Raw genomic sequence first — 17,058 nt, 5'->3', positions numbered from 1 at the left:
TCGCCGCCATTAGTAGTAAAAAATATTTTTTTATAAGAATGCAATAACACTATCCCCTATTTTGTAAACGCTATAAATTTTGCGCAAACCAACCGATAAACGCTTATTGCGTTTTTTTTTGTTTTTTGTTTTTTTTACTAAAAATGGGTAGAAGAATACGTATCGGCCTAAACTGAGGAAAACATCTTTTTTTTTTAGATATTTTTGGGGGATATTTATTATAGCAAAAAGTAAAAAATATTGAATTTTTTCCAAAATTGTCACTCTATTTTTGTTTATAGCGCAAAAAATAAAAACCGCAGAGGTGATCAAATACCACCAAAAGAAAGCTCTATTTGTGGGGAAAAAAAAGGACGCCAATTTTGTTTGGGAGCCATGTCGCACGACCGCAGTTAAAGCGACGCAGTGGCGAATCGCAAAAACTGGCGGGTCCTTTAGCTGCCTAAAGGTCCGGGTCTTAAGTGGTTAAAGAGGTTGTAAGTTATACCTATAGGTAAGCCTATAATAAGGCTTACCTATAGGTTCTGTAAATATCTCCTAGTTTCATAAACTGTTTATGAGCTGAGATCAGTGGCAATCCTCGGGATCACTGCTGTTTACAGTTTCACAAACTTGACAGTGTAGAGCAGGGATAAGCAATTAGCGGACCTCCAGCTGTTGCCAAACTACAAGTCCCATCATGCCTCTGCCTCTGGGTGTCATGCTTAATGCTGTCAGAGTCTCGCTATGCCTCATGGTACTTGTAGTTTGGCAACATCTGGAGGTCCGCTAATTGCTTATCCCTGGTGTAGAGTATGTTTCATAATTATTACGTGCAGCACATTTTTTACACCACAGGAATTGATAAAAACACAGAAAGGCCCATGAAAGGGTTCTTTATGTGATGAAATCTGCAGAGAAAAGACAATATTGTTACAGTCCAGATAAATGGATCTTGAAGGAAGGGCCTTAATTCTATAGCTCCCAACTGTTTGTAGTGTGGACTCAGGCTCCTAATGAGTCATATGGTATCGACATTAGTTCTCATGTCAGATATGATGTAGTTAGTTATTAAATACAGTTAAAGTAGAACTATAGGCAAACTTTTCTCCAGAACTAGTGTCCCTATTGGAAAATATCCCTACTATTCCTCTTCTGGGGACAACCCAGAATTTGAGATTTTTTTTTTACGCTAAACAAAATGAAAAACATTTTGCCTTTAGTTTTACTTTTAGAACCCTTTCACACTGAAAGCATTTTTCAGGCGCTTTTTTGCTAAAAATAGGGCCTGTACAGTGCCTGAAAAACGTCTCCCTGCAGTCCCAGTGTGAAAGCCAGAGTGCTTTCACACTGAAGTGCTGCACTGGCGGGACATTAAAAAAAAGTCCTGCAAGCAGCATCTTTGGGGCAGTGAAGTGTTTGCACCACTCCTGCCAATTGAAATGAATGGGCACCACTGCCGAAGGGCCTGCAAAATGATTTGGCAGCGGTGCGGTACGCATTTAACCCTTTATTCGGCCGCTAGCAGGGGTTAAAAGCGCCCCGCTAATGGCCGAATAGGGCCGCTAAAACGACGGTAAAGCCCCGCTAAAACTAGTGGTGGTTTACCCCAGTGTGAAAGCAGCCTAAGTCTTTAACCACTTGCTTACTGGGCACTTAAACCCCCCCCCCCCCCCCCCCCCTGCCCAGACCAATTTTCAGCTTTCAGCACTCTCACTCTTTGAATGACCATTGTGCGGTCATACAACACTGTACCCAAATTACATTTTTATCATTTTCTTCCTACAAGAAGAAAGCTTTTGGTGGTATTTGATCACCTCTGCGGTTTTTCTTTTTTGTTAAAATAAAATAAAAAAGACTGATTTAAAAAAAAAAATACAAACCCGTTTTATATTTTGTTATAAAATTTTGCAAACGGGTAATTTTTCTCCTTCATTGATGTACACTGATGAGGCTGCACTGGTGGGCACTGAGAGGTGACACTGAAGGACATTGATAGGTGGCACTGGTGGTCACTGAGAATTGGCACTAATAGGTGGCACTGATAGGTGGCAGTGATGGGCACTGGGTGGCAATGATGGGCACTGATCAGCACTGGTAGGTGACATTGATAGGCAGCACTGCTAGGTGGCACTGACTGGCACCACTGGTGGGCATTGATAGGTGGCAGTGATGGACATTAATGGGTGGTACTGATTGGCACTGGTGGTCACTGACAAGCGGTACTTGTGTGCACTAATGAGGCAGAATTGCCTCTTCCACTGGGGACTGATGTCCCTTACACGGCAGCAGGTGATCGGCTGTTCATACTCACTCAGTCACTAGATTTGTTTTGTGTATTCTGCAAAAAACCTGGTTGATCCTGTCAATCTCTATCTCCCGATTCTGTCCATATCCCCAATCCATCTAGATCAGGGGTGTCAAACTAAATTTCATTGTGGGCCGCATCAGCATTATGATTGCCCTCAAAAGGGCCAATTGTATCTGTAAGATTAGATGTTGAGCGCGTCCCCTCTCCTTATCATAGATGTTAAGAGCCACCGTACCATCAGAAGTTGAGTCCCCCACTCTCCCTTACATCACAGTGCACCCCCCTTTCCTTATGCTGCTGCTGCTAGGAAGAAGCTGGATGCATTGCTTAAAAGCAGAAAGTAAGGGTCTGGAGGAGGACCAGATGAAGGCTGGAGGTGCGAGGGCCACATGAAATGGCCTGGAGGGCTGGATTCGGCCCGCGGGCCTTGTTTGACACCTATGATCTAGATATTTTGCAGCTCTGGTGACAACTCTGCATATGCTCAGTTTTCAGTGAGTTTCTATGCTGAGCATTTCCTTCCATTCACATCTGAGCAGCCCATGTAACTATAGAGTCAAACATGTGGGTATATACATAGTGGTATATGGCAGCCCACTCCCTCCCTCCCCCTCCCTCTCTCCCCCTCCCTCCCTCCCACGTCCGTGCCCACTAACCAGCTAAACACAATAGGATGGGATATTGCAGATTAATGGTGGCTTCACCTCCCTTTTATTCTAAGACACAGGCTGAATGGATTTGACTTGCAGAAATCTAGCCATACTATGTTAGCTGAAAATAATAAAGATTATTATGAAAAAAATGTTTATTGATATTATTTATTTTTTCTTTGTATTCCATTGGGGGTTAACAAACACTTTAAATGAAGTTGCACAGATATCGGCACATGAAATCGCACTGCTTGATTACAAAACCGCACTGGTGCGAACCAGGGCTTAGTCTGACATACCGGTACTTTTAATGAAGAAAAAAACAAACTAATCGTTATTGGAGTATATGTTGCAAACTTTAAAAAAAAGTATCCTCACCTTTTTGTAGACTATAGAGCAGGGATCCTCAAACTACGGCCCTCCAGCTGTTGCGGAACTACACATCCCATGAGGCATTGTAAAACTCTGACATTCACAGACATGACAAGGCATGATGGGAATTGTAGTTCCTGAACAACTGGAGGGCCGCAGTTTGAAGACCCATGCTATAGAGCATAGAGCTATAACACAACGTTCCATGTGATCATTCAGAGCCAAATATGAATCCTTGGTAAGTTTAGATTCTATTTTGCAACGTCAGTAAGGTTTTACATTTTATTAAGTAGGCCGTACAGTGCCATAAATGTTTGTATCTTGTGGTGACAGCTTGTTCTAGACATAAAAAGAGAGGTTAGTACTGAAAAACGTTAACACCTCTTAATCATGCTTAATCATACACACAGCTCTAACACGCATTAATCATACTAAAACGTGTTTGTTTTAAAGGGAACTTTTGCAGAGTATGGAGTCTGCCATAGGGACCTGTACTTTCTTTTTACTTGGCTGTCCTGATACAAATGCTCCAGTACTTGCTGAATCACTGACGTAGAACAGGTGCCTATATTATGAATTTAGACTTTGCTGTGACTGATATTACCGAGGCCAGGAACAGTTAGTCAGGCCGGTGGTATTTTTAGAAGGAGGTCACAGAAATACTTGGGTAACATAATTTTTTTTTATGTTTGTTTATTTATTATTTATTTACGCTGCATTCACATTATAATAGAGCATGCACTTTGTGTAAAATGTAAAATTTTGCGTTTTTGCGTGCGTTCATGAAATGAGCAACAAATATGTGCCAGGCTTTTGGTGCTATTCATAATTGCATTGCTGTGAAAAAGCATTGCTTGCCCTTGAAATTTTCCACATCTTGTCAGGTTACAACCAAAAACTTAAATGTATTTTATTGGGACTTTATGTGATAGACCAACACAAAGTGGCACATAATTGTGAAGTGGAAGGAAAATGACAAATGGTTTTCAATATTTTTTTACAAATAAATATCTGAAAATTGTGGCATGCATTTGTATTCTGCCCCCTTTACTCTGATACCCCGAACTAAAATCTAGTGGCACCAATTGGCTTCAGAAGTCAAATAATTAGTAAATGGCGTCCATCTGTGTATAATTTAATCCCACTATACATAAAGCTGTTCTGTGAAGCCCTCAGAGGTTTGTTAGAGAAATTTAGTAAACAAACTTTAGTGAACAAACGGATAACGTTGGACCCGGTTCACACTGGGGCGATTCGTCAGGCGACTCAGCCGCCTGACAAGTCGCGTCCCATTCTATTCAATAGAACCGTTCTAATAGGAGCGACGCAAGTCGCTCCGACTTAGAAAAAGGTTCTTGTACGACTTCGGGGGGGGGGACTCGGGACGACTTGCATTGACTTCTATACAGAAGCCATTTTACAAGTCGCCTCTGAAGTCGTCTTCAGGACGCCTTGCCGAGTCGCCCCCGAAGTCGTGCCGCCCCAGTGTGAACCGGCTCTAATGGAGAAGTTTTAAAGCAGGGTTAGGCTATAAACAAATATCCTAAGCTTTGAACATCTCACCGACTATTTGCATTCAAGCGTTTCTCTTCTTCCTCCGCTTCTCTCCCTCACTCAGCTAATGTGACCCCAGTGCTGATGGAAAGGGATGGGGAGGGGCAAACAAGGATGCTGTGAGGGGAACTCAAAGTCATCCTTATCAACTGATGATGTCAATGGTCATTAGGGTGCAGGCACCTAGAAGGTTGTAATGGTACACAATGAAAACCTGTGGCTTTGTGTAATGATCTCCCCATTGACTTGTATACAATTTTTGGGGGGTTTTGCCAAGGCACCATTGAAGAAACCTGAAGGCACCACAGCATGCCTGGGCACAGTGGTTGATAAAGGCTGGTATAGGTACTGGGATTTTTTTTTTCTTGTATACTACTTATGGCGGAGATCAGCTGACTAACTGCCACTGACCAGATCAGCTAAAAATACACACTGTAGTAATGCAGCAAAAGCCGTGATGTACAGGTACATGATTGTATCTGTACGAGCCACTCTGCCTCAGTAATGTACTGCAGCAGGTCGGCAAGCGTTTAAAAGAAAAGTGCGTAATTTATATATTTTACCCTCTGTGCTCTGCTGTTATTCAATTTTGGAAATATTCCCCCTCTTGCTGTAGCTTTGAGATCTATCTAACAGCAATCTGTGCTTGTATATCAGGGGTCTCAAACTGGCGGCCATCCAGCTGTTGCAAAACTACAAGTCCTATAATTTCTCAGCCTGTGGGAGTCATGCTTGTAACTGTCAGCCTTGCAATGCCTCATGGGACTTGTAGTTTTGCCACAGCTGGAGGGCAGCCAGTTTGAGACCCCTGTTGTATGGTGTATATGAGCACATGCCTAGCCGCAACACAGAAAGAAACTGCTTTACATCAGCATGTGGCACAAGTAAATGTCAGCATGAGAAAAAACAAAAAAGTACACCGCTAACTTGGTAATCAATAACACAATAATAGTGGAACACCAAAAAAAACTCAATAAAACTTCAATTTTACCACAATACCGTCTCTGTGAAATGTAACGTCACATTTAATACACATCAAACTGAAAATAAGACCTAAAAAGTGTGCCCATCAGTGCCTTTTAAGTTCAGCTTATCTGTGCCCATCAGTGCAGCCCATGTGTGCCCATAAGTGCAGTCTCATCTGTGCCTATCCATGGGCTGTACAGCCTGGGGGTCTGTGAGACCTCTCCACCTACTACAGCAAGTAGGGACAGAAGTACAAGTCCCTGCTTTCTGTAGAGGACTACAAATGACCCAAGACCATTGGCTGGGCGTACAGGAGGAATAGCAGCCACCAGTCTTACAAACAGGAAATCACAGAACGCATTTACTTCAAAATCATCAGGCTATTACAGAGGAACTACTGAGCTAAGACAAAGATGGATGGCATAGTCTGTGAAGGTAGGAGATTAGTAACAAGGACATGTGCCCAGGGTTCTCCTCTACAGTCGGGTTCTCTCCAGAGCCTGGACTGGATGAATGACCTTAACCCGCTCTTGGCTGACTACAGGTCACAGGAGTGCATAACTACGTGCACTCCTGTGACCTATAGGAGAAGTAGGGCCAAAAGAGCTTTGGTCCTACTGCTCCATTAAAGGGGTTGTAAAGGTAAAAAGAAAAAACCCTAAATAGCTTCCTTTACCTTAGTGCAGTCCTCCTTCAGTTACCTCACCCTTGATTTTGCTTTTAAATGTCCTTATTTCTTCTGAGAAATCCTCACTTCCTGTTCTTCTGTCTGTAACTCCACACAGTAAGAACAGGAAGTGAGGATTTCTCAGAAGAAATAAGGACATTTAAAAGCAAAATGGAAGGATGAGGTAAGTGAAGGAGGACTGCACTAAGGTAAAGGAAGCTTCTTAGGGCAGGGTTTGACAAATTTGCTTGGAATCTAGAGCCAGCTAAAAAAGTTAGGAGCCAGAAAACGCACCCCGTCCCGACGAGCTTGCGCGCAGAAGCGAACGCATACGTGAGCAGCGCCCGCATATGTAAACAGTGTTCAAACCACACATATGAGGTATCACCGCGATTGGTAGGGCGAGAGCAATAATTCTAGCCCTAGACCTCCTCTGTAACTCAAAACATGCAACCTGTAGATTTTTTTAAACGTCGCCTATGAAGATTTTAAAGGGTAAAAGTTTGTCGGCATTCCACGAGCGGACGCAATTTTGAAGCGTGACATGTTGGGTATCAATTTACTCGGCGTAACATTATCTTTCATAATATTAAAAAAAATGGGGATAACTTTACTGTTGTCTTATTTTTTAATTAAAAAATAAGACAATTTTTTCCCAAAAAAGTGCGTTTGTAAGACCGCTGCGCAAATACAGCGTGACAGAAAGTATTTCAACGATCGCCATTTTATTCTCTAGGGTGTTAGGATAAAAAATATATATAATGTTTGGGGGTTCTAATTAGAGGGAGGAAGATGGCAATGAAAATAGTGAAAAATTACATTAGAATTGCTGCTTAACTTGTAATGCTTAACTTGTAATACCAACGGCCACCACCAGATGGTGCCAGCTCACACAAGGAAGAGCTGGGGACGTCACAGGCCCGCAAAGCCGCGGCCTCAATTACCGGACATCACGGGCCCCCCACGATCGATCGGCGGGGGAGGTGGGGGCCTAGTCCGCCACGATTCTGGGGAAAAGGTGCTCCGCGGACTAGGCCAAAGCCGCGGACTCACCTAAAACATCCTGCACACAGCGATCACCTTTTCCCAGGATCGCGGCGAGCTGCGGGCAGGATGTTTTAGGCGAGGCCGCGGCTTCGGCCTAGTCCGCGGAGCGCGGGTCCTATAGAACAAAATTTTATTTAATTTTTTGCCCACCTTCCAAGCCAAGTCGCCAGGACGCTATTTCTAGTCGCCATGGCGACCGGGATTTGTCGAGCCCTGTCTTAGGGGAAAAAAAGTTACCTTTACAACCCCTTTAAAACGGTATTAAACCGAAGCGCAAACATTTATTATATTCATGTAAAACCTTTATCCCAAAAGGGAAAAAAAAACTGTTGCTGTAATCTGATTATAAAGTATTAAAGTTCATCTTCAATGTGTTACTGTATTTAATTCTTCTAGCTGTTCTAATGCCCCCCCCCCCCCCCCCCCCCCCCCCCCCCCCCAGACTGGCAATGCTGCTGTCCAAATCTGCCTCCTATGCTCATTCATCTAGTGTGGTGTCTGTATAATATAGGAAGTGTGTTACTGGCCAGATCACCAGGGGAAAAGCCTAAAAAAAAAAAAAAAAATAATACAGCCGCCATATCTAATGATTAGTAAGCTGCTATGTAATACATCTTTTCGGTTTAATAGCACTTGGGGAATGTACAGGTAAGTTGCCATCCAATATTTTTGTACGTCATCATGTTCAGGTCACAAGCTCATCTCATGTTACAGCTGCCAACTATTTGCACACACTGTATTTTTAGTATGTGACTTTTTTAATTAGATGCATTTTATATATTAAACCAATCGCTTTGTTTGTGTACATATTTAAAGATTCGTTTCCTAGCCCTAATCAGTTTTGTGTGCTGAACGTATTCCAAAGTTAGCGCTGTCGACGACAATGAAACCAACAGACTGGAACTGATGCCAAGCTGTCTGGCACAGATCTTTTTCCTTGGACAGATAATCTGTTGTCCTGTGTGTATCTGCTATGTATAGGAACTGCTGTACCAGCAGACACAACGTACTGGCTGGTGCCAATTGTACTTTGTTCCATTTATTGACATTAGTATTTTCTATTTGTTTGTTGCAATATTCAAAATGGCTACAAATGGCCTAAGTGACTTCCACTTTTCCAAGTGGCATTGTTCACTGCACCTTTTATTTTAGAACTGGTGCACCAATGTAGTATTTGCCAGTCTTTGTCTTACCCAAATGGAACACCCTTTGCTTATAAACTCTTTTATTTAGGGAAGCCTATCCAACACCCACCTAACGACTGTCCCTGAGCCACCCCCATCAAATCACTCTCCGCAGATATTACCTTTTGTACCCCCCCTTTATAATGTAAGCTCTATGAACAGGGCCCTCCTGTACCTTCTGTATTGAACTGTACTGTAATTGTGCTGCCCCCCCCCCCCTCTACAGTATAAAGTGCTGCTTAAACTGTTGGCGCTATATAAATCGTGTATAATAATAATATAATAAAGAGTACCTTTAGGTCTGCTGGCCCCCCATTGAGGTCTGCCCTGATGTGAGGTTTCCCAAAGATCAAGCGGCAGCTGCCTAAAATCATGTTCTTCTCTGATATCCACTGCAAAGTGCCAAATGTGTGGGTGGTGCTGGGATTCAAGGTGACACTAACCCTGGTCAAATTTCGACATTATGGGGGGGGGCTGTTAGTCTAGCGTTGTATTCATTTTCTTATTTGAATTTTCTAGCAGGCTCCATTTTTTTTTATTAGTGTTAACTACTTCAGCCCCAAGCCTCGTTTTGCTGTCGTTGCAATACTTTGTCACGCCGTATTTGCGCAGCGGTCTTGCAAAAGCACTTTTTTTTTTTTAATTAAAAAATAAGAAAACAGTAAAGTTAACCCAATATTGTGAAAGATAATGTTCGCCGAGTAAATTGATACTCAACATGTCACGCTTCAAAATTGCACCAGCTCGTGGAATGGCAAAAAACTTTTACCCTCAAAAATCTCCATAGGCCATGTTTTTTTTTTTTTTTTTTTTTTTTATCCGCCTCAGAGAACTATCAGGATACTCAATCAATTTGCGTTCAGTTCGCAGTCTCCTTAGTTCGCATCATGGTTGGAAAAGATTATTTTTTTTTTTTTTTTTTTTTTTTTTTTTTGTTTCTTTCTTTTTTTCTTTGTTATTGCGAAAGTGCTTTTTTAAATATGTGTCAATAAATGTACGAAAGGAGAGAAAGGAAAAAATACTTAAATACATAAATAGATACATTAGTTTCCCCAAGCCGAACAAACCCTCGCCCCTCCCTCAAGCCACCCCCAACCCTTATCCCCACCCTCCCGCCCTCCCCTATCTCCGGAATTCTGTCTCCTATTGAATCGCTCTTTTCCCGTTCACCTACCTACACTATATCATCCTATCTATATACCTTGGTCCAAGTTTAAAATTAACCCAATCCTGCCATTTTCGTTTAAATCCGCCTTCTCCCTCCTCTCCCATGTACCTGAGCTGTTCAGCATAATATATATCATTAATTCTGCAAAACCAGCTCTTCTCTGTCGGGCTCATAGGGTCCTTCCATTGTTTGGGGATCAGACTCTTTGCTGCATCTAGTACATGGGGAAGTAAGGTTCTCATGTACTGTTTAGTTGACATTTCTGTCCCATGAAACAGGCAGACCCATGGGTCAGGAGGAATTTTAATTCCGGTTATCTCCTCAATTATTAGTAATACATTATTCCAGTATGTTTTAATTTTTGGGCAGGTCCACCATATATGTGACATAGTGCCCACCTCAAGACAGCCCCTCCAACAATATTTGGAGGTGTCGTCTTGATAGCGGTGTGCTATGGCCGGGGTTATATACCATCGTGCTAAACACTTAAAGTTCATTTCGATCAATGCACAATTAAGTGAAGTCGTATGCGTCTTTTTTAATATTTTCCTGACCTCTGTCTCGGTTTTACCCGTTCCCAATTCCTCTTCCCATTTATTAATATAAGGAGGGAGACCGGAGTCTTTCAATCCCTACGGCCACATCACCTTGAAAGCGCCCGATCTCGTCCATAGGCCATGTTTAAACAATTCTGCAGGTTGCATGTTTTTAGTTAGAGGAGTTCTAGGGCTAGAATTATTGCTCACGCTCCAATGATCGTGGCAATATCTCACATGTGTGGTTTGAACACCGTTTTCATATGTGGGCGCTGCTCACGTATGCGTTCGCTTCTGCATGCGATGGGGTGCGTTAAAAAATTATTATTTTTTTCTTATTTATTTTACTGTTTATTTTATAAAATTTCCCTCTCCCGCTGCCAATAAAAGTGATCTTTTATCTGAAAGCAGACCCCCCCTAAAGAAGAGGATACCGGGGTTATGGTAGCTAGCTGCTACCATAACAACGATACCCCTCTTCAAAGTACCATGTATAACGATGGCGAGTGGTCCGTAAGTGGTTAATAATGACCATACTATATACCAGGGGTACTGAAATAAAATTCAAAGGTCTGGTCAGTAGAATTGTCCTCCAGCAGAGGTCTAAAGCCCTGTACACACGATCGGATATCTGATGGAATCTAATCCGATGGATTTTTTTGTCGGATATCCGATGAAGCGGACTTTCATCAGTCTTGCCAACACACCATCGGTCAAAAACGCGGTGACGTAAAACACTACGACGTGCTGAGAAAAATGAATTTCCATGCTTCCAAGCATGCGTCGACTTGATTCTGAGCATGCGTGGATTTTTAACCGATGGACTTCCACACAGACGATCGTTTTTTTTCTATAGTTTTTTTTATCCATAAGAGAACTTTAAAACATGTTCTATTTTTTTCCACCGATGGAAAACAAACCGATGGGGCCCACACACGATCGATTTGTCCGATGAAAACGGTCCATCGGTCCGTTTTCATCAGACAAACCGATCGTGTGTACAGGGCTTTAGTCTCATGTTTGTGCTATGATTTACAATCTTCACATAACAGCCTCCTGTATGCATCACAACGTTTAGGGCCTGACCTCCCTGGTGCTCATGGTAAAATGCAGGGTTCTACCGTGTGGGTACCTGTTGGTGTGAGGTCCAGAAAGTGTCAGTGCAATGCACATTTAAGTGTTTCGCACTGTGTCCTTCTTCTTTTTTTTCTTCCAATTCTATTAAAAAGTTTAAAATAATTACATTTCGTTCATTTTTATACACCACAGCTCAGTTGCAATGCAGAAGAAACAAACTGTAGAACCTTCAGGTGAGCTCCAGTGAGTTGCCAAAGAATGCATTGTGAACAGGGCACATAGCAAACAATTTTTTTTCTAATGCCCTTGCAGAGACCTATGCTTTTCTAGTGTAGGAAAACCTAAATCTCTGCACAAGTGTGAATGAGCCCTTAAATCAGTCTTCAGTCCCCCCTTCACCTCAGTCTCCCTCTTTCCCTTTTACATCCTTCCTAGACACTCCTTTTATATCACAATCCCCTAGTACTGTTGTAGGTGGTAGAGGGGGCAGGACAGAGAGTGAATTGCACCTATTCCTGCACCCACAACCACCTGCAGGCACACTCAGTGCATTTTCAAGTGCGGGAAATCACACGGGACAAAAGCACCATGCTATTTCCCAGCGGCTGCATTTTTAAAAAGGTTCAGGAACCTTTTTCTCTCATTTGAATGGGCTGCTGTATCCGTGCAATCACCCATTTCTTAATTTTAAAAGCCCCACCCACTATTCAGACCTGCCACTCCTACAAACTTTTTGCCCTTCCTTGAGGATGACAATGGAAGTGGCGAGTCGGCAGGAGAGCAGCTAGGAGGGCGGGTTTAGAGCACACTGTTCAGACCTGCCGCTCCTACAGTCTTTACTTGAGGAATGACAGTGGTGATCCGGCTGGAGAGCCGCTGGAAGGGTGGCTGGGCTTAGAGGACACTCAGGCATGTATTTGGCTAGGCTGTTGTCACGTACCTTACAGCGAAGCCGAGAGCGGGGGTGGCCTCTTGCACGGTCCTGACACCCCCTGGAGGTGGAGACGGGTTGCAGGGGCACAAGAGGGTGCAGGTGCCTGTAGTCCAGGTAGGGTCTCTAGAAGCATCGGAAACTTCTTGAACACAGAAGCTGCAGCAGTAACGTCAGATCCGTTCTGGGGAGACCAGGCAGGGGAAACAGGTGCAGGCAGGAGTCGGCAGCAGGCTGGCGGAGAAGGTACCGAATCAGGAGACAAGATCAAGGTCAAAGTCCAGGCCGGGGTCAGTATAGAAGGCAGAGGCAGATAAGCAGGTAGGGAGGATCCGAGAAGGGTAGTCAAACAAGCCAGGTGTTTTCAGGAACAGGTCAATTCGGTAGTCAGCAAACAGTAACTCAGGTACTAGCTGAAAGACAATCCAGCACTGACACTCAGTTAGGTTCACACTTAAATAGGGCGCCGCACTCGAACTGGCGGGGGCGCGTTCATGCCCGCTCTGAGTCCTATGCGTCCCAGTCTATGCATGCGCATTAGCGCTATCAGGCCGGGAATTCCTTTCAGACACCCGGAACTGGGGATTTGTTGCACTGGTTCTCTGACAGCTGTAGTCCGGATGGGATTGTTACTCTGTCCGCATCTGAACCGTGGTCCGCCATTTGGTGATGCCTGCTATATACAATATTATATATCAAGCATAACTTTTTAAAGTGGAACTAAACTCTCTTAGGCCCCGTACACACGAGAGGATCGATCCGCTGGAATTGATCCGCGGACCAGTTTCAGCGGATAGATCCCCTGGTGTGTACGATCCAGCGGATTTTTCCCCGGGGATGGATTTCCAGCGGATCAAAATTTCTTGACATGCTAAGAAATCGATCCGCTGGAATCCAGTCCAACGGATTGATCCGCTGGTCTGTACAGACTCACCGGATCAATCCGTCCGAATCCATCCCCCGCATGCGTCGTAATGATTCGACGCATGCGTGGAAGTCCTTATATCACAGCGTCGCGCACGTCGCCGCGTCATCATCGCGGCGACGGCGCGACACGTCACCGTGGGGATTTAGTACAACCATGAGATCGAAATCCGCCAGAGGATTTATCCGCAGAAACGGACCCCCGGACCGTTTCCGCGGATCGATCCTCTCGTGTGTACTAGGCCTTATCCTTCTTCAACCAAGAAGCTGTCACCTTGGTTTCTGTTTGATCTGCAGTTGCCATGATGCTGCACATGCCATCACGTATGACACCAGCCATTTGATGGTTTGACAATTTGGTTGGGAACACAAGCAGTTGTGACTTTTATCATTCACAATATTCCTTGAATGTAAATGTTTTTAGAAACCATTAAATCAATGGGGTAATTTCTGCTTAAAATGGTTGTAAACCCTTACATAGACCCAATGGAGCAATAGCGTTTCATATTTTACTTTGTGTGCCTGCTCTGTCCTTTCTCCTCAATGTTCTCCTGCCCCTCCTTATCATGTACAGGCATACCCCGCTTTAAGTACACTCACTTTACATACACTCGCGAGTAAGGACATACCTGTGAGTGTATGTAATGTGCCTTACAAGCACTGTACAGACATTTTGCAGCCACGGTAGAAGGAGCTGAAGCTCAGAGAGCATAGCCCACCCTGTTCCAGTGTGCCCCTGTCACCCCCACTACAGCCCCTGAGACCTTAACTACAGCTCCTAACACCCCCACTACACCCCCTGACCCTCCACTACACCCTATAAGTGTAAAAAGGTATTGTTTCACTTTAAGTACATTTTCGTTTTACATCCATGCTCTGGTCCCATTGTGTACTTAAAAGTGGGGTATGCCTGTATACAGTTGGGGCCTACTTCCTTCATTTGTGTGCCTGCTCTGTCCATTCTACTCAATATTACCCTACTTCTCCCCATCATGTATACAGTAGAGTTGGGTCCTACTGACATTGCACTGGCTCCCTTTGGCCATGATTTTCTCCCTTCTATCTTTGATTGGTTTCTGCTATCTTCTCAGACACTATGGATGGTGCTACTGGGTGTGTCCGATCCCTGGTCTCTCGCTAACCCATAAGTCACAACAGGACACAGTGTTATATAGTGGCCAGTGGAAGGAACCATGTGATGCAGTTGGTTATCAGGTTAAATGTGGTAAATCTACATCCCAATGCAAAGCCAAGGCTACCTCTGATATCGGACATTTCAAGGTATGTCAGATACCTGATCCTCCTCTGCATGCTGTGGTTTCTGCTGCTGGCTGCTATATTATTATTACAGGTACCTATATAGCGCTGTCAGCTTAAGAGGTGCTTTACATATATATTGTACTTTCCCATCAATTCAAATTCTTTAAAGTGAATGTAAAGTCGTCTTGTTTCAAAAAGAAAAAATAACAAACATGTTATTTTTTGGAATCGTCATTTTTGTATTTCTTTTATATACAGACAACAAAAACAACATACAACCCAAGCACGTATTTAGAGGGAAGAGAAAAAAAAAAACATCACCCCTGGCCCCCATCATGCACCCCCCTCTCTATCTCCCCATCGCTCATACATCCACTCCCATCTCGCCATACCTCCAAAATATCAAACCATCTTCAAAACATGTTATACTTCCCTTCTCTGTGCAGTTGGTTTTGCACAGAGCAGCCAGGGATTCCTCCTCTTCTGAGGTGCCTCTTTGCTGCTCCCGGCCCCTTCCTCCTATCTAGTGCCCCCTCAGCCAGCAGCTTTTCTTTGGGGCACCCAAGCCAAGTCAGAGCTCCGTGTATCCATTCAGACATGGAGCTCCAACCTGGCCCATCCTCTTTCTCCCCTAATTGGCTGACTGACTTTGATTGACAACTGCAGGAGCCAATGGCGCTGACTCCTCCTGATTGGCTGTGTCTCAGCCAATCAGGAAGAGTGTCCCGAATGGCTTAGACATTCGTGGACATCGCTGGAGAGAGATGGGGCTCAGGTAAGTAATTAGGGGGTGCTTCACACAAGAGGTTTTTTATCTTAATGCACAGAATGCATTAAGATAAAAAAAAAAACTTCTGCCTTTACAACTCCTTTAAGGAGCTTGCATTCTAAGGTCCCTAACTCATATACACACACATACTAGGGCCAATTAACTTGCAAGCATGCAGTGCTGTGGTTGGGATTCAACCCGACGACCCTAGTGCCACTAAGCAATAGTGCTAACTATTTAGCCACTGTGCTGCCGCAGATCACTACTGCATCCTGTTGTAACAAAAGGGACGAAGGGAGGCCAGGTATCTGTCACACCTAGAAGTTGCAGATACCAGCAGCAATCATAACTTTGCAAGCAATCAATGATTTAATACACTGTCCTCTGGAAAGTTAAGTATTTATTTTTTCACTTGGAAAGTAGCTGTTTAAAACAGGCATGACTGGCAGGTTAATAAAACATTTTGGAGAAATACTGTAGTTTAAAACTTGTACCATACCTGCTTATCTTTAGTACCAACTTCTTTTTTTCATTTGTATGTGTCTTCATCACTCAAAAAATTATTTCAAAGAATTGTAACGTATATACTCAAGTATAAGCTGAGGTCCTAATTTTCCCACAAAAAAAATGGGAAAACATTGACGCGAGTATAAGCCTAGGGTGAGAATGCAGCAGCTACTATAAGCGGAAAAAAGGGTCAACAATGCCCATTTGCACGCCTCACTGTGCCATACCTCACTGTGCCCATTGCAGTCTCACTGTGCCATACCTCACTGTGGCCATTGTAGTTTCACTGTGCCATACGGTACTCACTGTACCCATTGCAGTGGGTACTGTGCCCGAGTACATGCATTCTTGACAGGCGTCCATTTTTTAAAAGTCGCATCTTCCTCCTGGCGTTCCGTTCCGTGATGGGCATTTGACACTGTCTTCCGCCTATCACAGAGGTCCTCTCATCCTCGGACTCAGTTTCCCAGCAGACACTGTGTTCAGAGTTCCGCCAATCACGGACATTCTTTCATCCTCGGACAAGAGGACGTTCGTGATTGGCGGAACACTGAACACAGTGTCTGCTGGGAAACTGTCCCAAGGATAAGAGAACCTCAGTGATAGGCGGAACATAGTGTCAAATGCCTATGGCGGAACGCCAGGAGGAAGCCGCGACTTTTAAAAAAATGGATGCCTGTCAAGAATGCATGTACACTGACTCGAGGGGGTATTTTTAGCCCTAAAAAAAGGGCTGAAAAACTTGACTTTATACTCGAGTATATACGGTATTCAAGTTTTAAATAGTGTTGTACTGTATGTAGCGTTCCCTGAAAGGTGAGAAGAGTAGCTTCTGCAGTTTATATGTTTATCTGGAAAGAAGAATAAAAGCACATCCTGCTATAGACGTGAGTTGTGTGTTTCATATGATCTGTGTTCACCTGGGAATCTCTCCATAATAACCAGCTGTTCCTTTCCCGAATGACTCAAGAGAGGTGACGTCTCTCAGTAGGCAATAGTTAACTCACTCATGTCCATGGAACGTCATAGTTGTTATCTTGTGCTTGAGCCAGTTTATATGGCTTGCTATGTCCACTTTGCATTTATGTCCATCATGTTGAAAAGCCAGAACAGGGATCTGTTGGCAGTAACATAGAAATGCAATATTAATCAAGCT

At 43.7% G+C, this 17,058-nt stretch overlaps 1 protein-coding gene across 1 annotated transcript in view; it reads left to right on the top strand.

Moving 5' to 3' along the window:
* Positions 1–17,058, top strand: part of KIAA0319L (KIAA0319 like) — a 135,898-nt gene that overhangs the window by 25,155 nt on the left and 93,685 nt on the right. The window lies entirely within an intron of this gene.

This window comes from Rana temporaria, chromosome 2 (assembly GCF_905171775.1).
Source record: "Rana temporaria chromosome 2, aRanTem1.1, whole genome shotgun sequence".
Classification (NCBI taxonomy): domain Eukaryota; kingdom Metazoa; phylum Chordata; class Amphibia; order Anura; family Ranidae; genus Rana; species Rana temporaria.
Note: the sequence above shows the minus strand (reverse complement) of the source record. Positions and strands in the feature narration are given on the sequence as shown.